The sequence below is a fragment of the Xenopus laevis genome, chromosome 3S (genome assembly GCF_017654675.1).
Source record: "Xenopus laevis strain J_2021 chromosome 3S, Xenopus_laevis_v10.1, whole genome shotgun sequence".
NCBI lineage: Eukaryota > Metazoa > Chordata > Amphibia > Anura > Pipidae > Xenopus > Xenopus laevis.
The window spans coordinates 33,521,608-33,547,006 of NC_054376.1; the positions used below are offsets into that span (position 1 = coordinate 33,521,608).

At 38.6% G+C, this 25,399-nt stretch overlaps 1 protein-coding gene across 1 annotated transcript in view; it reads left to right on the forward strand.

Moving 5' to 3' along the window:
• The window catches only part of unc5d.S (unc-5 netrin receptor D S homeolog), a 301,388-nt gene that overhangs the window by 72,187 nt on the left and 203,802 nt on the right, over window positions 1-25,399 (forward strand). The gene's annotated exons all lie outside the window — the stretch shown is intronic.

A 25,399-nucleotide genomic window follows, 5' to 3' on the forward strand; every position in this document is an offset into this window, starting at 1 on the left:
ATATTTACATTTATAAGGTTACACTACATGTTTAATAAAAAACAAGGACCACACTAAAATGCATTGATTGAATTCACCTTGTAGTCCATACATTATTGGGTTGTTGACAGAGTAATGAGCCTCTATAAAGACTCTATGAACAGGACAGGTGAAAGTTATCTGTTGGCAGTGTAATGACAGTACCAGAAGTTGGCAGATAAATGTTTGTGCTGAACACAAATGGAACGGTACAGAGGACAAATGAACACAGTTACTTTGCATTATTGGTCCATGTTAAGGGAGAACTAAATCCTTAAAATTAATATGGCTAAAAAATGCCATATTTTATGTACTGAACTTATTGCACCAGCCTAAAGTTTCAGCTTGTCAATAGCAGCAATGATCCAGGACTTCAAACTTGTCACAGGGGGTCACCATCTTGGAAAGTGTCTGTGACACTCACATGCTCAGTGGGCTCTGAGCAGCTGTTTAGAAGCTAAGCTTAGGGGTTGTCACTAATTATCAAGCAGAAAATGAGGTTGGTCTGTAATATAAACTGATGCTACAGGGCTGATTATTAAATTCTGATGCTATTTGCACAGGTTTCTGTGCTGCAGTGTAGTAATTATCTGTACTTATACTGACATTTATATTCTATGTGTACTGTATATTGTGAGTGGGTCCCTAAGCTCAGTAAGTGACAGCAGCACAGAGCATGTGCAGCGAATCAGCAGAAAAGAAGATGGGGAGCTACTGGGGCATCTTTAGAGACACAGATCTTTACTGCTAAAGGGTTGTGGTTGCCTTTGGCTAGTAAAGAAGCCCAAAACATAATAACATTTCTGCCCTACTTCTTTAGTTAAGCTTTTGTTCTCCTCCAAATGGATCACCAGTGTTGAAAAGGGGAATTGTGCCCATGGTTGGCAATTGTCAAGAAGTTTAACATTCTCTGTGATCCACCATGACTTTTAAAATGACTTTTGAATATTAAATATAAATACTATTGTTTAAATATTATTTTTTATTTTATATCAGTTGCTTTGGATTCTAGCATATTGTCATGTTAAACAACACATGCCAAAAGAAATTACTAGTGATGGGGGAATTTGTCCCGTTTTTCTTTGCCGAAAAATTACCAAATTTCGCCCACGTAAATTTTTCCACCTGCGTCAATTTGCTGCAATTTTGACTCTGGCATAAATTTTTGATGCTGGCGTTTAAGTAAATGGGCGTCTGAATAATGTTGATGCACGGCGGTTTTGATGCAGGCGACTTTTTCGATGCATGTCCAAAAATTTTTTACCGCCAGTGAATTTTCACCGCAGTTTCGCTAATTTATTTGTCGGTGCCAAAACACGGAAATTCGCTGTGAATTCACATCCTGGCGATTATTCGCCCATCATTAGAAATTAGTTAACTAATTAACTAACCTAATTAGCTAACCTAAGGGGGTTAATTACTAAACTCCAAATGCAAATCAATGGGAGAAGTGGCAATGATTTTTTGATGTGCGCTGGGTTTAGTGAAATACCCAGAAGTTTTCACGCAAAAATCTTTGTTTTCAGATGAAAAATCCGAAAAAATTGTGAAAATCTGATTTTCCCGCAAAGCTAATTTTTGTGAAAATGTAATAAATAAGCGTAAAAAACCTGAGCGAATTTGATCAGAGTTTGTAACAGAAACTGTTGAGATAAATTCGGACCTTGATAAAATAACCCACTAAGGGGCCCATTTACTTAGTTTGAGTGAAGGAATAGAGGAAAAATAGTTCTAATTTCGAATGGTCGAATATGGCTACTTTGACCATCGAATGGGCTACTTCGACTTCGAATTGAACAATTCGAACTAAAACTCATTCGAATATTCGACCATTCGATAGTCGAAGTACTGTCTCTTTAAAAATTTCTTCTACCCCCTAGTTCGCCACCTACCGAGGCCAATGTTAGCCTATGGGGAAGGTCCACATAGGCTTCCTAACAATTTCTTCAAAGGTTTTCAAGAACAAAACAATGTAGGTATAACTTGCAAGGTTGTGCTCAAAAGTCTTTGGTGGAGAATTGAACACATCCTGTATAAAATCGACCAACGGATGATATTTTAGCCTTTTGCCTCTTTTTATATTAATAAGGGGAAAGGCAAACATATATTGTATTTGCTTTTTTTTTTTCCACCACTTCCACCACCTTAATCTAAATGGCGTCCTGGCATGGTTGCATTCCCCACTTGCTCCTGCTAATTTGAGCTGCATATACTTTCCATCTTTTAATCTCTGCCTTCCCTATATTTATTGATCATTTATATGTTATTATATTTTATTTATCATTTCTAAATAATAATAAATAAATAATAATAAATATTTCATTTGATGTGATATAAGCAAACACACACCTGTATAAAAACTTTATTCAAGGCATTTTTCCAATGTTTTCCTATATCTATGTGACTATGAGTTCTTACAGAATTAGTAGTGAATGGAGGGCACACCAGAAAAGTTCAAAGGTTAGTTAGAGGTGCAGAAACAATTGTTACCCCTACTTAAGGTAACCAAAATCACTGACTCATCCACATGTTCGCACACTCAGAGTAAAAACAACTTGGCAAAAAAGGTGGTTTGAAAATCAATTTTTACTATTTGTTCAAAAAAGCATTTAATACAGACAATGCCTTACAATATGGCATAATTTTCACAATGTTTAAAAATAAGTATCAACCACCCATTAGTTATATACAGCAAGAAAGAGAACAGCAAGGGAGCGGATACACCTACCAGAAAAATGAGAATGGCCCCAACGTTTCGGCACCAAGGCCTTTGTCAAGGGGATTCCCTCTGAGTGTGCGAACATGTGGATGAGACTATGAGTTCTTACACCTGAGGCTGCAGGTGCATACTTATCCTCATTACCCTAGTTTCTGTAGTCAGCCACCGCCAACGAGTGCTGTGAGCAGGTCACTTGACTAATGTTATGGGAATATTCATAGAGGAATATGGTTATTTAAGGAAAGAGACTGCGGATAGAATGGCACATGCCCACTCTAGCATCTTGCTTTGTGTGCACATAAGAGTAACACTTTTGTATCAGTAATTAGAACATTGATAGCCACCACACCCCCCATGACACATAGAGGAAATGAATACTATATTGCTCTATAGTATTGATAAAAAACTAATTATTCTATAAAAATACAATACATATTCTTTATAAGAAAAGCTCCATTTCAGAGTAAAGACAAATATATATTCCATTGCAGTATGACAATTTGGAACTAAAACCAGGAGAATTGTATATAATTTATCATCAGAAATTCCCTTAAATGCTGTTTTCTTATAAATAAATGCTCATCATTCTGTGCCGATCTTCTGCTTCACTCTATTATTCCTATGGTATCTGAGCTTGAAGTCCAGCTCCAAGCTTAGGAAAATAAAGATAAGTGCAGGAATATGGATCAGCCTATTCCCGCATAAGTAGATGACACAGCAGCAGAGATATAGATGGAAAGACTTAATGGGTTCTTTGGAAAAATGCAGGGTTTGTAACGTTACCATGACAGCCATTTATTCAGTCGAACTAAAAGCCACAGTCATAGCACTAGAAGAGCAATTTGGTTTCCCTTTGAAAATTTAACTTGTTGATGTGAACTTTTAAGAACATTCATAATGCAAGAGAACACAATCTCAACACAAGACACTTGTTATTTCACGGATACCAATTTATCAGCTCCAAAACAATTCATTATTTGCAAGGTGCAGCGCTTTTCCACTTCACGGCTCAGCTGGGAAAACTTATTGCTCCTTCGCAAAGTTTTTCAGTTAAGGAGAAATGGAAATGTGATGTTTTAATCTGTGTCTAAGGTGTTTTGTTGTATCGTTTTCTTATGTGTCTCCTATTCTTTCCACACCATTGCATTCCAATATTTTCAGCTATAGATGGCTGTGTTTGTTGGTTTTTGCTATATTTTTGCTGCTGGAGATGTAAAGGCGGAATGACAGTTGGAAGGAAGATGGATGCATGTTTTAAAGATTGCCTAGCAAATTGAAGGTCACACTTTTACAAATGAAAGGCACAAAGAAAAAAGACTTGATTTCTTAAGCCCATCTGTAAACTCATGTGTAGACTGGATCATTATGCGTTTATAGGATATAATAATATAGGTATGGGACCTGTTATCCAGAATGCTCGGGACCTGGGGTTTTCCGGATAACGGATCTTTCCGTAATTTGGGTCTTCATGCCTTAAGACTACTAGAAATTCATTTAAACATTAAATAAACCCAATAGGCTGGTTTTGCTTCCAATAAGGATTAATTATATTTTAGTTGGGATCAAGTACAAGCTACTGTTTTATTATTACAGAGAAAAAGGAAATCATTTTTAAAAATTTGGATTATTTGGATAAAATGGAGTCTATGGGAGACAGCCATTCCGTAATTCGGAGCTTTCTGGATATCGGGTTTCCGGATAAGGGATCCTATACCTGTATTGGCAAATCTGTGACTGCTAAGATGTTGTTACATAGTTACATAGTTACATAATTAATCGGGTTGAAAAAATAAAGTCTATTAAGTTAAATCCCTCCAAATGAAAACCCAGCATCCATACACACACCCCTCCCTACTTTCACATAAATTCTATATACCCATATCTATACTAACTATAGAGTTTAGTATCACAATAGCCTTTGATATTATATTTGTCCAAAAAATCATCCAAGCCATTCTTAAAGGCATTAACTGAATCAGCATCACAACATCACCCGGCAGTGCATTCCACAACCTCACTGTCCTGACTGTGAAGAACCCCCTACGTTGCTTCAAATGAAAGTTCTTTTCTTCTAGTCTAAAGTGGTGGCCTCTGGTACGGTGATCCTCTTTATGGGTAAAAAGGTCCCCTGCTATTTGTCTAGAATGTCCTCTAATGTTGTTGAAATAAGACTCCCAGTATTATAACACACAGGTGTTGGAGTTCAACAGCATCTGAAAGGTTGAATCCAAAAGTGATACCTCCAATTCAGAAGCAACATTGGGTTTCCTCCATTAATTATAAATTACATTGAACAGTTCATAAATAAAAGTGCCTGCGGCACTGACTTTTCTGTGTTTTCCAGGATGCCTGAGGGCAGGGATAAGTCTTATGCAACAATGCCTCCTTTCTGTCATTTTGCATCCTTAAAGGGATACTGTCATGGGAAAAAATTTTTTTTCAAAATGAATCAATTAATAGTGCTGCTCCAGCAGAATTCTGCACTGAAATCCATTTCTCAAAAGAGCAAACAGATTTTTTTTATATTCAATTTTGAAATCTGACATGGGGCTAGACATATTGTCAATTTCCCAGCTGCCCCAAGTCATGTGACTTGTGCTCTGATAAACTTCAACCACTATTTACTGCTTTACTGCAAGTTGGAATTATATCACCTCCCTCCCTTTTCCCCCCCAGCAGCCAAACAAAAGAATATTGGGAAGGTAACCAGATAACAGCTCCCTAACACAAGATAACAGCTGCCTGGTAGATCTAAGAACAACACTCAATAGTAAAAACCCATGTCTCACAGAGAGACATTCAGTTAAATTGAGAAGGAAAAACAGCAGCCTGCTAGAAAGCATTTCTCTCCTAAAGTGCAGGCAGAAGTCACATGACCAGGGACAGCTGGGAAATTAACAAAATGTCTAGCCCCATGTCAGATTTCAAAATTGAATAAAAAAAAATCTGTTTGCTCTTTTGAGAAATGGATTTCAGTGCAGAATTCTGCTGGAGTAACACTATTAACTGATGTGTTTTGAAAAAAACATGTTTTCCCATGACAGGATCCCTTTAAGCTGAAAGCTGGAAGACCAAATAGAGGTCAGAGGAGCAGACAACTGTGTCAAGCCAGCCATGAGCAAACAATGTTTTCACAACTGTACAATTCAGGATTAAAGTCATAGCAATCACTATAAAATGCTGAATAACATATCAGATGAATAATACTGATGGTTGTTATTATTATTATTGTTATAATTAGTGACGAGCAAAATCTTTCACCAAAATGACGCCAATAGACTTTAATAAGAGGGAAAAAAATGTCGCTCGTTATATTTGGCACATGTCAAAACAATTTGGACGCCCATAGACTTTTGGCAAATTTTTTGGTGAAGTGAAACGGGTCAGATTCACCCATCACTGATTGTAATATGAGAAATCCAATATCGCTATTCATTTAAATGTGTCAGCAGGATTTTCTATGTCTTTGTGAATTCAGGATAACCTTATCGAGATACGTATGCCAACTTGAGTAATGGCCCCAGAAAAGACTGTCTGGGATAGCCTGCAATATCACTTTGTTATATCTCTAGCTAACAAACAAACAGCCAAATTCACACTCTTACCAATATGGGTTGAGACTATAATTACTTTGTTAGCTTCCATAGACATGTCTCTTATCTACATTGGGACTTCACTAGTTGAGGTTCTTGTATGTTATTCATTTTCCAGTTTTTCCAGTCCTTAATTTTAATGGTTTTGGTTTCAATAACACTGCCTTCCATCCAGTGAAGAAATTCTGATCCCGTATAGCTTGCTGTGCATATGCAGCGAAGCACAGACTTATTTGCAGACAGACACCCTTATCTGCTGAGATTACTCATCCAGTGTCTGGCGGAAAGCCTGCGATATCTGCCAACAGAACAAATTGCCAAAATAACAGCACATCAGTAAATAAGAGTACTATTAAGAGACAGACGTGACATCAAAGATAAACCTTAAAACAATCCCACAGTGAGATCCTTCAAAGAGACACATTTGACTAAATTGTTTAATGTCTTAATAGAAAGCTAATGGTCTCTGAAATGGAAACATTTCATTGGTTAAATACTGGTAATTAAGGGGCATTTAATGCCTGCTTGGAGCAGTGAGTATTTAATAGAATTGCTTGGGTAATGAGGAAATAGTGGAAGAGGCTGATATTGATAATGCACATTATTTCAAGCAGCGACTCTGCTTTTACATTGTTTATTTTTGCCTACGAGCAGAAATTCTGTAGAGGAGCCACAGACCAAAATCCTACTTAGGAGTATAATTTGAAATCCACTTATTTGTGGAAACATTTTGTAAACTGTAGTTTTATATGCTACAATAGCATTCTGTTGATGCTTACAAGCATCCTAAATATTCCACTGGGTGTGGTTTGGTAAATTGTATTATTATTATTTTCTGCATTGTACTGTGTTTTTATTATTATTCCAAGTGTACCTTTTGCCACCAAGAATGATACTGATCCTGCATGATGGGCACAGTAATGTGAACTGTGCTGCACCACTAATTGCAGAGGAAAGTCTAAACTATACTGTATTTCTTAGTAGACAGAGATTATTTTGTTGTCCTAATGAACTATAAAAATACCCTTCCTCATGGCAAGTAAAATCATGCATATATTGGTTCTGGACACTATAAACTGCTCTATAGTTCTAGTGGAATCTAGCCACAATATATGCACAATAAATGTTCTGCCCTACAGATATGTCAATGAGTTTGCAGCAGTTTAACCCTTTAAGTGCCACAGAACGTAGAATCTACGTTCTGTGGATCAAAGGACCAAAGTGCCACAGATCGTAGATTCTACGTTCTGCAGCACTTCCGGGTTTGCGAGCGGAGGAGCGGCTGTTAGAGCCGCTCGCTCCTCTCCTTCACGATCCCCTGCCCCTAGACAACGAGCAGAGCAGGGGATCGTGTGGCCCCTGGGGCGCGATCGCCCAGAGGCCCCAAAGCAGCAGCAGGGACGCGTTTCCTATGCGTCCTGCTGCTGCCTGCGCTTCACTTCCGCCCAGCTCCGCCCCCCCATGCCTGATGATCGTTGGAGCTGGAGATCTGCTGCGTGGGACCCATAATCAACGATCTGCAGCATCTACCCCAGGTAAGTGTAACATTTACACACACAAAAACACACAAACACACCAACACACACTTATTACAGTAATATACACTTACATTCACACTTACACACACTCACACATAGATTTTTGGGGATTGGGGGGGTCACACACACTCACAGCACCCATGTACACTTGCACACGCGCACACGCGCAAATAACATGCAATTTACCCGTTGTGCACACGCATATGTACATATATGGCTTTGTGGCTTTTTTTTTTTTTTTTCTTATCGCATCGTCTCTTTTTGGGCTAAAAAAAATGTTTTATTGCCGTTCCGAATAGCGTATTCGCTAACCGTACTGTGCAATAGCTTTTGTATGTTATTTTGGTGGTTATATTGCAATTTTGGGTATTTTGGTGCATTTTTAGCCATTTTATTGAATTTTTAGCCATTTTATTGCATTTTCAGCTCTGCATTTGTGTTGTTCACTTGTTTCTGTCCGTATAATCGATTTGGCCCAGCTAAAATATTCAAACGGTAATTCTGGTGGCCGATTACACTAGTGTGAAAAAAAAAGCATTGATTTTTGTGGTTTTATTAGTTTTTGGTGATTTATTTGCATTTCACACTGTTATTTTGTTTTGCCTATGTAAATTTTATCTACTATATATCCATTTGTGGGTCTCTGTGCGCCACATACTTTGGTATATCTATGCATATTGGGCATCAAAGTGTTCAGTAGACCCCTGGCGCTCATATTTAGGATGTTTTATGCTGATAAAATACGAAATGTGGGGCATATAATGGGGTAAAATTCAAGCTTTGTGACGATTTTCAGAAATTTGATAAAAACCGTTATGTTCAGCATTGCTTTGCAGTTTGGCAGTTTGCAGTAGAAACACTTATTTACCCATATTGGATTCGTCAAAATGTGTACTTTCTGAAAATATATGGTTTTCTGGGGTCTCTGTGCTGTTAGGTGGTCTAATGTCGCATAATACACACACCGGGTGGTTATATTGCAGCAGCCAGCGCGTCAGCCGTGAAAATGTCTATACATATTGTCATTTGAGGGTCTCTGTGCGCCACATAGTTTGGTATATCTATGCATATTGGGCATCAAAGTGTTCAGTAGACCCCATGCGCTCATATTTAGGATGTTTTATGCTGATAAGTTACGAAATGTGGGGCATATAATGGGGTAAAATTCAAGCTTTGTGACGATGTTCAGAAATTTGATAAAAACCGTTACGTTCAGCATTGCTTTGCAGTTTGACAGTTTGCAGTAGGAACACATATTTACCCATATTGGATTCGTCAAAATGTGTACTTTCTGAAAATATATGGTTTTCTGGGGTCTCTGTACTGTTAGGGGGGTCTAATGTCGCATATTACACACACCAGGTGCTTGTATTGCAGCAGCCAGCGCGCGTCAGCCGTGAAAATGTATACACTATTGTCATTTGGGGGTCTCTGTGCGCCACATAGTTTGGTATATCTATGCATATTGGGCATCAAAGTGTTTAGTAGACCCCTGGCGTTCATATTCAGGATGTTTTATGCTGATAAGTTACGAAATGTGGGGCATATAATGGGGTAAAATTCAAGCTTTGTGACAATTTTCAGAAATTTGATAAAAACCGTTATGTTCAGCATTGCTTTGCAGTTTGGCAGTTTGCAGTAGAAACACTTATTTACCCATATTGGATTCGTCAGAATGTGTACTTTCTGAAAATATATGGTTTTCTGGGGTCTCTGTACTGTTAGGTGGTCTAATGTCGCATAATACACACACCGGGTGGTTATATTGCTGCAGCCAGCGTGTCAGCCGTGAAAATGTCTATACATATTGTCATTTGGGGGTCTCTGTGCGCCACATAGTTTGGTATATCTATGCATTTTGGGCATTAAAGTGTTCAGTAGACCCCTGGCGTTCATATTTAGGATGTTTTATGCTGATAAGTTACGAAATGTGGGGCATATAATGGGATAAAATTCAAGCTTTGTGACGATTTTCAGAAATTTGATAAAAACTGTTACGTTCAGCATTGCTTTGCAGTTTGACAGTTTGCAGTAGGAACACATATTTACCCATATTCGATTCGTCAGAATGTATACTTTCTGAAAATATATGGTTTTCTGGGGTCTCTGTACTGTTAGGGGGGTCTAATGTCGCATATTACACACATCGGGTGCTTATATTGCAGCAGCCAGCGTGCGTCAGCCGTGAAAATGTATATACACTATTGTCATTTGGGGGTCTCTGTGCGCCACATAGTTTGGTATATCTATGCATATTGGGCATCAAAGTGTTTAGTAGACCCCTGGCGTTCATATTTAGGATGTTTTATGCTGATAAGTTACGAAATGTGGGGCATATAATGGGGTAAAATTCAAGCTTTGTGACGATTTTCAGAAATTTGATAAAAACCGTTACGTTCAGCATTGCTTTGCAGTTTGGCAGTTTGCAGTAGAAACACTTATTTACCCATATTGGATTCGTCAGAATGTGTACTTTCTGAAAATATATGGTTTTCTGGGGTCTCTGTACTGTTAGGTGGTCTAATGTCGCATAATACACACACCGGGTGGTTATATTGCAGCAGCCAGCGCGTCAGCCGTGAAAATGTCTATACATATTGTCATTTGGGGGTCTCTGTGCCCCACATAGTTTGGTATATCTATGCACATTGGGCATCAAACTGTTTAGTAGACCCCTATGTTTATATTTAGGATGCTTTATGCTGGTAATGATACATGGACAATACGATGCTGGAAAGTTGAAGCTTTGAGGCAATTTTCAGAATATTTTACCAAAACCGCCAAATTTGGCAAAGCCTTGCGACTCAGTAGTTTGGGGCAGAAAGGCATGGGTACCCATTTTAGATTCTGTATAATGTGTACTTTCCAAAAATATATGGGTTTGGGGGGTAAACATATATTTCTGTGTTTTTACCCCACAAAAATGCAGTCAATGTGTTGATTTTTCATTAGCTGAAGTTACCCACAGGACTATTTGTATGCGCTAACTTCATTTGGGGCCTCTAACTGCCATATACTTTGGTAAACCTATGCACAGTGGGCACCAAACTGTTTGGAGGACCCCTGGCAATCATATTTAGGGTGTTTATTTTTGGTGCGTAACGATACATGGGTGATATGGTGCTGAGAAGTTGAAGCTTTGAGGCAATTTTCAGATATTTCACCAAAACCGACAATTGTGGGAAAGCCTTGCGACTCAGTAGTTTGGAGCAGAAAGGCATGGGTATCCATTTTAGATTCTGTAGAATGTGTACTTTCTAAAAATATATGGGTTTGGGGGTAAACATATATTTCTGTGTTTTTACCCCACAAAAATGCAGTCAATGTGTTGATTTTTCATTAGATGAAGTTACCCACAGGACTATTTGTATGCGCTAACTTCATTTTGAGGCCTCTAACTGCCAGATACTTTGGTAAACCTATGAACAATGGCCACCAAACTGTTTGGAGGAACCCTGGCAATCATATTTAGGGTGTTTTTTCTTGGTGCGTAACGATACATGGGTGATATGGTGCTGAGAAGTTGAAGCTTTGAGGCAATTTTCAGATATTTCACCAAAACCGACAATTGTGGGAAAGCCTTGCGACTCAGTAGTTTGGAGCAGAAAGGCATGGGTACCCATTTTAGATTCTGTAGAATGTGTACTTTCCAAAAATATATGGGTTTTGGGGGGTAAACATATATTTCTGTGTTTTTACCCCACAAAAATGCAGTCAATGTGTTGATTTTTCATTAGATGAAGTTACCCACAGGACTATTTGTATGCGCTAACTTGATTTTGAGGCCTCTAAATGCCAGATACTTTGGTAAACCTATGAACAATGGCCACCAAACTGTTTGGAGGAACCCTGGCAATCATATTTAGGGTGCTTTTTCTTGGTGCGTAACGATACATGGGTGATATGGGGCTGAGAAGTTGAAGCTTTGAGGCAATTTTCAGATATTTCTCCAAAACCGACAATTGTGGGAAAGCCTTGCGACTCAGTAGTTTGGAGCAGAAAGGCATGGGTACCCATTTTAGATCCGGTATAATGTGTACTTTCCAAAAATATATGGGTTTTGGGGGGTAAACATATATTTCTGTGTTTTTACCCCACAAAAATGCAGTCAATGTGTTGATTTTTCATTAGCTGAAGTTACCCACTGGACTGTTTGTATGCACTAACTTCATTTTGGGGCCTCTAAATGCCAGATACTTTGGTAAACCTATGCACAGTGGGCACCAAACTGTTTGGAGGACCCCTGGCAATCACAATTTGGGTGCTTTTTTGTGATACATAATGATACATGGGTGATATGGTGCTGGGAAGTTGAAGCTTTGAGGAAATTTTCAGATATTTCACCAAAACCGACAATTGTGGGAAAGCCTTGCGACTCAGTAGTTTGGAGCAGAAAGGCATGGGTACCCATTTTAGATTCGGTAGAATGTGTACTTTCCAAAAATATATGGGTTTGGGGGGTAAACATATATTTCTGTGTTTTTACCCCACAAAAATGCAGTCAATGTGTTGATTTCTCATTAGATGAAGTTACCCACAGGACTATTTGTATGCGGTAACTTCATTTTGAGGCCTCTAACTGCCATATACTTTGGTAAACCTATGAACAATGGCCACCAAACTGTTTGGAGGAACCCTGGCAATCATATTTAGGGTGTTTTTTCTTGGTGCTTAACGATACATGGGTGATATGGTGCTGAGAAGTTGAAGCTTTGAGGCAATTTTCAGATATTTCACCAAAACCGACAATTGTGGGAAAGCCTTGCGACTCAGTAGTTTGGACCAGAAAGGCATGGGTACCCATTTTAGATTCGGTAGAATGTGTACTTTCCAAAAATATATGGGTTTTGGGGGGTAAACATATATTTCTGTGTTTTTACCCCACAAAAATGCAGTCAATGTGTTGATTTTTCATTAGCTGAAGTTACCTACGGGACTGTTTGTATGCGCTAACTTCATTTTGGGGCCTCTAAATGCCAGATACTTTGGTAAACTTATGAACAATGGCCACCAAAATGTTCAGAGGAACCCTGGCAATCATATTTAGGGTGCTTTTTCTTAGTACGTAATGATACATGGGTGATATGGTGCTGGGAAGTTGAAGCTTTGAGGCAATTTTCAGATATTTCACCAAAACCGACAATTTTGGGAAAGCCTTGCGACTCAGTAGTTTGGACCAGAAAGGCATGGGTACCCATTTAAGATTCGGTAGAATGTGTACTTTCCAAAAATATATGGGTTTTGGGGGGTAAACATATATTTCTGTGTTTTTACCCCACAAAAATGCAGTCAATGTGTTGATTTTTCATTAGCTGAAGTTACCTACGGGACTGTTTGTATGCGCTAACTTCATTTTGGGGCCTCTAAATGCCAGATACTTTGGTAAACTTATGAACAATGGCCACCAAAATGTTCAGAGGAACCCTGGCAATCATATTTAGGGTGCTTTTTCTTAGTACGTAATGATACATGGGTGATATGGTGCTGGGAAGTTGAAGCTTTGAGGCAATTTTCAGATATTTCACCAAAACCGACAATTTTGGGAAAGCCTTGCGACTCAGTAGTTTGGAGCAGAAAGGCATGGGTACCCATTTTAGATTCTGTAGAATGTGTTCTTTCCAAAAATTTATGGGTTTGGGGGGTAAACATATATTTCTGTGTTTTTACCCCACAAAAATGCAGTCAATGTGTTGATTTCTCATTAGATGAAGTTACCCACAGGACTATTTGTATGCGCTAACTTCATTTTGAGGCCTCTAACTGCCAGATACTTTGGTAAACCTATGAACAATGGCTACCAAACTGTTTGGAGGAACCCTGGCAATCATATTTAGGGTGTTTTTTCTTGGTGCTTAACGATACATGGGTGATATGGTGCTGAGAAGTTGAAGCTTTGAGGCAATTTTCAGATATTTCACCAAAACCGACAATTGTGGGAAAGCCTTGCGACTCAGTAGTTTGGACCAGAAAGGCATGGGTACCCATTTTAGATTCGGTAGAATGTGTACTTTCAAAAAATATATGGGTTTTGGGGGGTAAACATATATTTCTGTGTTTTTACCCCACTAAAAATGCAGTCAATGTGTTGATTTCTCAGTAGCTGAAGTAAAGTCCTGAACAATTTGGATGCGCTAACTTCATATTGGTGTCTCTAAATGCCAGATACTTTGGTAAACCTATGCATAATGGGTATCAAACTGTTCAGTGGACCCCTGGCAATCATATTTCAGGTGCTTTTTCTTGGTACGTAATATAGTTTGGGATATGCAGAGCAGCAAAATAAAACCTTTGAAATGATTTTTCAAAATTTTGAATTTTATTTTGAAAAACCGCTATGTTCAGACAAGCTTTTCTGTTTGGTAGTTGGGAGTAGAGAGACATAGTTACCCATTTTGTAATCGGCAGAATGTGTACTTTTCAAAAATGTATGGTTTTCTGGGGTAAACCTATGGTTTCAGGATTTTTTGCCTTGGAATCTAAAGCATGCCGTTTTCTGCCTTAGTGCTTTCAAAATTCAGTAATATACTGCCGGGAGTTTTTGCTGTACAGAAGTCCTAAATCTCCCTAAAACTATACATATCTGGTATTGGCACGTTCGAGAGACATAAGGCTTTCCAAATCAGTTGGATTTTCATCTGTAAAATGAAATATTTTTCTGGTATAAATTGATATACGATGAAAAATGGTAATTTTTCATTTTTTTTTGGTATTTAGCACTATAAATTTTTTTGCACAGGTGGAAATACATGAAAACTCAGGCAGATTTAGAAAGCTCAGTTTCTACCGAAAAAAACAATGTATAGTTTTCCTAGGTAAACTATAGGTTTCCCCTCAGAAAATGCCCCTAAAGTGAGAGAGCACAAAATGCTTAAAAACGGCTGGCATTTCGCGTAACCAAAATGTGAAATTCTGCTGGCACTTAAAGGGTTAAGAGGCCTTAAAATGTGGAGTCAAGCTGTTTCACCGTATGTGTCAAATACAAAGTTCTTCTTCTTATTTGCCACAAATAATGAAAATGTTTGGCTTCAGGTTTACTAAATGTTTGCTTTGATACATGTGTCCTAATTGGTCCCTGTAGGAAAATGGCTGAACAGCCCTTTCATAAAAAATTATTGCGAGGTTGCTCCTGTCACTTTGTGTTATAATTTTAACAGAAGAAAAGAGATGCGTATCACAGGGCTTTTTGCAGTAAGATCTCCATGCAAGCAACAAGCTAAAGTGATGAAACCAAACTAGTAAACATAAAAGACTTCATACTGTGAAGGGATACAATCAAGAAAAACATGGTTTTTGAGTTACTTGTAGAAAGAACAACCTTTTTTGATGCTATTCCTGTAGCACTCATAAACCTCTATTTCTTCACTTATACATCTCATGTTTTTTGTCTCAATACATTGTTGGATGCCCTCTCCATTTCCACATTTGCAGTTTTTCCTCTCTTACATTTGAGTGGCTTCAAAATAGGTGCTTATTTTTAAATTCCTGGCTTGAAGGCAAACTTCAGATGCAAAAAAAAATGCACTGCCTAACCAAGCCACTTGTAGGCTGCATGTAAACATAGGGGCTACCAACAGCCAATAGCAGACCCCAGGAACTTTTTGCATGCTAGTGTTGCTCTCCAAATTGTTTTACATTCAAATTTGGCTCATGGGTAAAAAAGGTTGGGGATCAATGTGAGTATAATGCCCATTAACTTCTCCATAATGAACCTTTCTGGAAACCTCTTCAAAATTATACACAAAGCCTATTCTGGCAATTATTAGAATAATATGATAGGCAATACTAATAACCCTAGGGTAGACTTATCAAAGGTCAAATTTAAGTAATTTTTGAAACCATGATCAAACTCTTTAAAACCACGAATGCCATGAAAGGTTTTAAAAGATCTGAATATTAAAAATACAAAGGAAAAAAAAAAAAAAACACTGGACAATGCTAAAGGATATGAAAAGTTCTAAAACCCTATAAAGCCTAATAAACCCTAATAAAGCTCAACTTCTAGTGTAATTTATAAAAACACAAATTTCTAGAACAAAATACGATTCATGAAAATAAAATAGAAACCCTATTGTTAGTAAAGAGGCCCCTTAGTGTTTCTTAAAGTTATCCACCCAAGTAGGTTGTGTAAGGGATGCTGGTCCAGCATAACTCTGCACTGAAATCAGTTTTTTAAAAGAGCAAACTGGTTTATTTATATTTGATTTTGGAATCTGACATGGGATTAGACATATTGTCCATTTTACAGGTGCCCCCAATCATGTGACTTGTGGTCTGATAAACTTAATCCACTCTTTAATGCTGCAGTGAAAGTTCGAGTGATATCACTCCTCCCCCCCCCCCACCGAAGCCCATCAGCAGAACAATGGAAAGGTAACCAGATAACAGCTCCCTGACATATGAGAATAGCACTCAATAGTAAAAATCCATTGAGTAAGAGAAACAACAGTCTGCCTGAAAACAGTTCCATTCTGGAGGCTCTTTCTGAAAGCACAGGATCAGGCAAAATGACCTGAGATTGCTGTCTCCACACCAGTTATACAACTAAAAAAATACTTGTTGGTTCAGGAATAAAAGTTTATATGGTACAGTGAATTATTTGCAGTGTAAACAGTGTAATTTAGAAATAAAAACGACACCATAAAAATCATGACAGTATCCCTATAAAAAAAAATCTGTCCTTGCAACTTCTCCTGGTAGACCATCCCTCAAACTCACCCTCTTCAATTTTTAAGAATTATTTGCTCTGCTGTTCCTCAAGTCCTGCACTCAACTTTGGCTTGTTTTCCCAAAAGTTTGTTTTGTTCTTTTATCATTTTAGTGGCCCATCTGCATTCTCTCCAGCTCATTAATCTCCTTCCTAGGAACTGGGGCCAAAACTATACTCCATACTCAAGCCTTACCAGGAAACAAGGCAGCATTCCTGTGATCCCTAAAATCAATACTGTCTTTAGACAAGAGAGTTTTGCAAAACTGTAGAAAAATACAAACAGAATAAAGACATAAAAGGAAAGGGTCAGATTAATGATGTCTGCTGGGAGATTTTTCTTCCAGGGAAACAGAGTACATGGAGAAATTCTAGAGGGATTCATGAAAAGGAAGCCACTAAAGAAACTGCTAATTTTAACTGTAAAACTGGGCAAATAAAGCTCACTCATCCCTAACAATTACATTGAGACTATAACTAGCATTCATGTTTGGAATAAATGTGTACCTTTAAAGAAGTGTGGAACAGAGAAAGCTGCACATTTCTAAAGCAAATAACAAGGTGGAAAGGTGATGCCCTAATGGTGGCACACTAATGTGCTTGCTTTTATAGACGCAAATGGGCAAAGACTGATATGGTAACTGAGCTCAAGAGCCTTTTTATAGACACAAGCCACAACTGCTTCTATAAAAGGCAGCCAATGATCAAACAGGAATTATATAAATAAGTATTTGTTTCTTCCTGACAGAGAAAAAATATCAGAACTTTGATGTGAGCTTTATGGGGATGAGCTGAAATGGCCTAAGCACGGTTCTGTGTACAACAACAGAATAGAACAAAGGGCTTAGAGGCTTATTTGAAGGTCAAATGATATTAAAAATAAAAAGAATAAATAAAAAACACAGTATTTTAACCAGTCTCACAGTTATAAAAACAACATAGATTTAATCCCCTGCCCTCTCAAGGGCCAGTTTCAGGCTGGGGACTCTTTGGGGAAAATTGTAGGTGCAAATTACACATTACATGGTGGGGGTTATTTATTGAAGTTTATTAATAGAAAAAAAACCTTGAATTTTATTGTAATTTATTAAACCCTGATGCTGTTAAAACTCAGAATAAAAAATTACTCCAACTCAAATCTGATGAGTTCATGTAGAAGTCAATGGCAGATGCCCCGTTGATATCATGATCTGCCCAGGGTTTCGGTCAATTATTATTTTATTATTAACATTATATAGTGCCAACATATTGCGTAGCGCTGTGAATTAAATGTGATTATACAACTAAATCACATGAATTATATACATAGAATATATGGAGTTACATACATCACAATCAATACCGGTACAAAAGGTGAGGAAGGCCCTATGCAGAAAGAGCTTAAAGGTAAGGGAGTAATACACAAGGTGTGGGAGTGGGCAAGATCGAATAAAGTGGGTGAGAAATGTGGTACTGTATGTGGTGTTGCATTTGGTAGTTAAGCTGAGTGAGGCTAGGCTTCTCGAAAGAAGTGCTTTCTAAGAGATCTCTTGAAAGCAGAAAGGTTGGGAGAAAGTCGGACAGACCGTGGGAGAGAGTTCCAGAGTTAGGGTGCAGCCCTTGCAAAGTCTTGAATGCGAGCATGTGAGGAGGTAATGAGAGAAGAGTTGAGTAGCAGGTAAGTAGAGGAGCGTAGTAAGCGGTTGGGTGAGTATATAGAGATGAGTTCAGAGATGTAGGGTGGGGCAGAGTTATAAAGTGCTTTGAATGTCAGCGTCATTAATTTGAATTTAATTCGGAGAGGTAGTGGACGCCAATGCAGGGATTGACAGAATGGCGTGGCAGAGGAGCAGCGGTTGCTGAGGTGTATGAGCCTCGCAGCAGTGTTGATTATGGACTGGAGAGGTGACAGTCTCTTGAGGGGAAGGCCAATTAAAAAAGAGTTACAGTAGTCTAGACGTAATATGACGAGAGAGTGAATAAGAATTTTGGCAGCATCTTAGGCTAAATGATCGTATTTTGGATATGTTCCTTAGGTGGAAGTGACATGATTTAATAAGTGACTGGATATGAGGAGTGAATGACAGGGCAGAATCTAGGATAACCCCAAGGCAACTGTCAATAATGCAAAGATTTAGTGGTTTTCGGGCGTCAAATCCAAAAAAGTAGCAGGTTTCGGATGTCAAATCCAAAAAAAATCACTGTTTTCTGCAACAAATCCGATTCAGATTTTTTCATTATTTTTTTCCTGCACAAGACATTTTTGGAAAAATGTTTTAATAAGTAGGTGGAAAAAGTCTGTGAGAATTTGGTTGGAGTCCTTTTCAGAAAATAGTGCAATTTTTTTGTTTTTTGATTAATAACCCCCTATATCTCTCATTTGCAATTTGTAGTGCAAATCAGTAAACTTTAAGGCACATTGAAACCATTAACAAATACACTTGCACCCATACTTGCAATAGCAAAAATGCACCTACCCTACATTTTTAATGCCAGGAAAAAAGCTTGCATTGACACAAAGCGTTTGCCGAAATTTTGGCACATCATGAATTTTTTTGACAAATGAAATTGGGCAGTTTTGCTCATCTGTAGTTATAGATGTTATATATTCCCACTATACTGTCTACATAAGGGATGTTCAACTTAGTTTCCTCATGATATTGAATTAAACATTCCAGCAAGCCACCAATTTATTTGGGGGGTGGGGCTCCAAAAAGTTGTTGTCAACAAATCCAGCCTTGCTGCATTGCTAGGAACCCAATCTAATTTATTCTACTATGGCAGCTCTTCGTGCCAGGGTCAGGTATGCACAGTAGGCAACTTATACCCACTGGGGCAAATTCACTAAGCGCCGAAGCGCCGAACGCTAGCGTTAATTCGCTAGCGTTTGGCATTTTCGTTACTGCGCAAATTCACTAACGAACGCTGGCGTAGTTTCGCTAGTGTTACTTCGCACTCTTACGCCAGGCGAATTTTCGCTAGCGACGTAACTACGCAAATTCACTAACTTGCGCAGTGTACTGAACGCTACCTTTTACGCTAGACTTCCTTCGCCACCTCAGACCTGGCGAAGCGCAATAAAGTAGATAGGGATTGTTTCATAAAAAGTCAAATTTTTTTCTAAGTCCCAAAAAACGCTGGCGTGTTTTCTACATGATGGGTGATAGGCTGAAAAAGATCGAAACATTTTTTGGGGCTCCCCTCCTTCCCCCCTACATTTCCTGACTCATGGCAACTTACCTAGACAGTGGGCACATGTGTAGGGCAAAATAAAAATTTTATTTGATGATTTGAAGGTTTTCTTGGCATTTGTAGTGCTGATACGTATTCCTCCATTGAAATTTGAATTTACATAGCGAATCAACGCTAGCGCAACTTCGCAACCTTATGCTACCCCTGAGCGCAACTTCGGATTTTAGTGAATTTGCGGAGCGCTGGCGAAACTACGCCTGGCGAAGTGTGGCGAAGTGCGGCGAAGCGCGGTGAAGTTGCGCCTGGCGAAACTACGATTGTTAGTGAATTTACCCCACTATCTTTCGCTGCTGTCTGTATTTGTTGTTTCCAGGTAAACAAGGAGTTAGTTGCTGCCTGACAAAAGCTTGCAGTTCTCCCCACCCTTTCAGCATCACTTTCCCAGTTCAGCAAATTAATATTTAAAAGTATTTGATTTCTGGTTTATAGAATGTCACACAATGTTTACACAACTTTGTAATGATCACTCTGAATAATACATTTCTCTATGGCAAGAAATCTGTACTGTCCTGCAGCGAGAAGTGCAGTATCAGCTGGAACGGATTTAAATTGCTATGATCCCCATTGTGCACATCCTGAGTGGAACTGCTGCATCTTATCAGAAGGAAAGACACTTTTTGGGGATATTTACAAAATATTACATAACATTTGTATGTCCATGTTCAGGAATAGTAACAATCTTGCTAAAATGTAAAAAACATGCTCTCGAGTTAGCTTCATACTGGTTAGACTCCATGTATGGATGGCATATTAATTCTCACATATGGTTTAACCTTTTGCCTGTGAAATATTGAACTTCACAGAACAAATGCTCCATGAAAACCTCTTTATTAGTTTTAAAAGAGTCTACAGTTTTGTCTTACAGGATGTAATGGTTTTGCTATTGATCGACAATAAATCTGATGATATTTTAAACAGGAGAAAATATTGAATTTGTTTAATATTTTGACCTTACAATGATTTCCTTTAAAGGAATCCTGTCATCGGAAAACATGTTTTTTTCAAAATGCATCAGTTAATAATAGTGCTACTCCAGCAGAATTCTGCACTGAAATCCATTTCTCAAAAGAGCAAACAGATTTTTTTTTATTCAATTTTGAAATCTGACATGGGGCTAGACATATTGTCAATTTCCCAGCTGCCCCTGGTCATGTGACTTGTGCCAACTCTTTAGGAGAGAAATGCTTTCTGGCAGGCTGCTGTTTTTCCTTTTCAATGTAACTGAATGGGTCTCAGCGAGACATGGGTTTTTACTATTGAGTGTTGTTCTTAGATCTACCAAGCAGCTGTTGTCTTGTGTTAGGGAGCTGCTATCTGGTTACCTTCCCATTGTTCTTTTGTTTGGCTGCTGGGGGGGGGAGGGAGGGGGTGATATCACTCCAACTTGCAGTACAGCAGTAAAAAGTGATTGAAGTTTATCAGAGCACAAGTCACATGACTTGGGGCAGCTGGGGAATTGACAATATGTCTAGCCCCATGTCAGATTTCAAAATTGAATATAAAAAAACTGTTTGCTCTTTTGAGAAATGGATTTCAGTGCAGAATTCTGCTGGAGCAGCACTTTTAACTGATTCATTTTTTAAACATTTTTTTTCCCCATAACAGTATCCCTTTAAGTGTTTTATTTTATTTTCTTAAAGGGGAACTTCTTCCAAGGACAACTGTATAATGAAAGAAAATGTGATTCTAATCATGTTTCCTGTTCCTAATTGCCCTAATTTCAAAGGTATTATTTTTAGAAATGTAATTACTAATGAAATTGGTGTCAGTCCATCCTGACTACATGCACCAATGAAACAATTCAGCAATAGTTAGCTCTTCTTCAGCCAATAATGCCTTGCATGTTCTGTGATTAACAGCCCTATGAAGGACAAGCAAAGAAGCATACAAGTATTCCAAGTATGATGGTACTCTGGCTAAACTGGCTAAACAATATCTAAATACTGCTACACTATTTCATGTAGTTAGGACAACAAGTAGATGAAATAGCAAGGAACAGACAAATGCTGCTGTCATTATCAACCTGGACTACATTGGCTGCATAAGATGTAAGAGGGGGGAATTGGAGAATATGTGCTGTCTGTAATTAAGAATATATACTGACTATTTCTAGGGTTTAAGTATCTACAGGGACTGCCTATAAAGAATGATAAAAGTTGCTGATTGTGAGCTCTGCATAGATACTGATTGTTACTAAAATGTCCAGTATATACATAATGTCTTGCATTGTTCAGTATATCTCTGAGGTTGGCATGCACAGACTCTGAACTTCAGAGAATGACCATTATCTGCCTGGGTTTCAAGATTTTTAGAATATAGATTTGAGGGGGTTATTTATCAAAGACCAAAACTTTTTTTGACTATTTTTCTAAAACCACTCTAAGACCAAATTCCTGTGCATTATTTTGCTTTTTTTAAAATCGTGAAAAAATCAGAATCATACTTTTTTTTCAGGATAAGTTGCCAAAAACTGGACTTTTTCCGATTTCACGCTGGAAAACTGCATATTTTTTCAGATTATCACCTGAAAAACCATGAAATCTTTGCATTATTGAACGAAACCCAGCGCAGATCAGGATATCTTCCGTTTGTAAATGGGACACCTGCCATTGACTTCTACATTGACTTCCCACAGTTAATCCAAAACATTTTCAATAAAGATGTATATGAGTAATCACACTAAAATGGGAAGGGATCACCACCTGTCAACAATATATTTGTTGGAAGGAGTTGATATAAAGAGTCAAATGGAATAAGGCAGGTGTTTAGTTTCATTTGGATCTGAATGTCCACTCTTTGTCTATACATACAGTATGTGAGTGGATGACATTTCTCATTTTACCCAGATTGTTCTCCAGGGCATGGACCTGATTTTTTTCAACCCTTACATCAATAATATTATGGTAGATTGGATTCACCAATCTCAAAGTATCACTTAAATCCCATGCATTGATGCTGAACTAAATAAGATATTCTTGATTTCTGTAAGGAACTGCAGCTGATATGTTCAGAAGAAAACAATGTTTTTAGACAAAGCCTTTTGGGCTCATAACTTTCTGTCCTAAGGGAAAGGAAGCAGCTAGTGGGCAGCTGTTTTAATTAGTGATGGGCCCCAAAACATTGTGAATTTCCCGCGAAATTTGCGAAACGGCAAAAAATTCGTGAAACGGTGCAGATGTCTTATTTTTTATGCCGGCGTCCGTTTTTCTACGCCAACGCCCTTTTTTGCCGCCGACGGGTGTTTATGATGCCGACGCCCATTTTTTTTTTACGCTGGCGGCAATTTTTTTTGATGCCGACGAACTTTCACCAGCTAATTTTCGCGCCCGTTTCGCAAATTCATTCGCCTGGCGAATAAATTCGCCCATCACTAGTTTTACTGCAACTGAAAAACAAAGCTGGATGTTGCCCTTAAACATCATACAGATACCAGCACAAATTCAAATAGTTGAAGATGGATTGTAGACCTCAAAGGCATAAAAACTTCAAACTTCAAACAAGTAAATATTTATGAGTGATACAAAATACCTTTTCACATTGTGTCAATGTGTCCTCTTATTATACTTTCTCATGACAGTTTCCACTTTACTTTTATGTCTTTGCTAAAGAAAAACTACCGGCACATATTTATTTTGTTTTAAAAATACTCCTAACTCTTCTTTTATTTTGTATCATCAGTTTTATAAGGCCATGACTTTGGTGATGTGAATGTAAGGAATACAATCAGAGCCAAAGCAGAGGAAGTCATATATTTTATTTTAATCAACATCGAGACTGTCCGTCATGACATTGTATTTGTAATGTGCAAGTACATTAGTCATACGGATCTAGAGATGTGACAAGAAGAGTAAATTGAGAACATTATCATTCTACATTCACTTTGTTCAGTGAAGAAGGAAAAGATGAGGTGCTATTTGTTCCACACAGACTGGTTCCTGCCCTTGTTAAACCTGTTTGTTTTCTGTCTTCAGTGATCAGCACTTTAGAAACTTCTGCTCTGTCAGCACGTCAGGAAGTGTTACTCTGTAGGGGGCCTGAAGTAACGATGCTAACCTCGTACATATCCATCTATTTGCAGTCATTCAATGAACAGCCTCTCTTTTCAAACACCCCCACCTCAGTGCAAATGAATACTGAATCAAAATAAAATCTCTGAAAAGGACAATCCATTAAGTTCTTCAGGAACAGTCATTTCTAAAACACACACACTTCATCCTGAAAGAAATACATTGCACAGAATGTCAGTGACCAATACAATGGAGCACAAAGTGGGTTTGTCTGGTTTCACACCTTGCTCCAAATTCAATACTGAATGTTTGTTCACTGCCTCCAGAAGCAAATAATTAATGTTTTTTTTGGGAAATCAACTTTTTGGTCTCCAGTGATTATTTTTTTTTTCCAGCCCCTTCCCTATTTAAAGTCCAATGGGTTTTTGTCACGGCCGGCACCCAATACCCCAAGTACCCTGGTCTCGGCTTCACCAGTAGTGTGACCACCGTTGGGCTTCGGGAGGAGCCCTCAGCTTACTTGGGTGCCACCTGGACTTAACAAGAGGTGCAAGGCGATGTTCTGGCTGGCAAAGGGGCACGGCTGTTAGCAAAGTCTTTTGGCCGAAGGTCACGGTACAAATGGAGCAAGCGAGAGAATCGTCAGACAGTCTGGGTCGAGGCAGGCACATATCAAGAATTGTCAGGCAGGCAAGGGTCAAAACCGGGTAATCAAACAGATGGGATCAGGCAGAAAGAGTAGTCGAAATGAAGGCAAAGGTCAGAGTTCGGATATCAGAATAGTCAGGAACAGGCAGGGATCAAAAACCAGGAATCACAGATAAAGTTTACAAGAACAAACAGCACAAGGCTTCAGGAACCACTAGAATAAAGATTCTATCACGGGCACCCTCTGGAAGCCCTTTCAGCCTATTTATACAGTTTAAATTTGGCGTTATCACGCGTCATCACGCCAGCGCACCTGCGCCTTTAAGAGAGACGGAGGCGCGCGCACGCCCATAGTGGGACAAGATGGCGCCGATGGCGCCGGCGCTGGAGCATGCGGCGGGCGACCCCGCCGCACAGGTATTACTATTACAGTTTCATTGATGAATATGTTTTAAAAAAACATGTCGGAATAAGATGTTTCTGTGCAGCGTGTTGTTCCACGATTCTCTATCAAAAATACATATCATGCTCTGTTACCACTGCTATCATTGAAGGGTTAGCAAGAAATAAAAATCCATTATGTTAGGGTGTTGAAAGGCAGAGCTGGGTGAAATGGGGAACATTGTTGGAGGAAATTAGTCAGTATGAAATTATGAAAGTGGAACAAATGCTTTGGTCTAAACTATAGTAGAAGAAGTGTGGGCTAATATGGAAGCCTACAGAATGGTTCATCGGCTTAGTTTTTAAAAACAGTTATCGACTAGCTGTGCAGTGAGTGCAAAGAAAATGTGAAGCTAGCCGCCCAAGTCACCCTTGCTTTTGGATTTTTAGATTGAAAGTATACTCTTAGGGGCACATTTACTAAGGGTCGAATATCGAGGGTTAATAAACCCTCGAATTCGACCCACAAAGTTAAAATCCTGTGACATTGAATTCGAAGG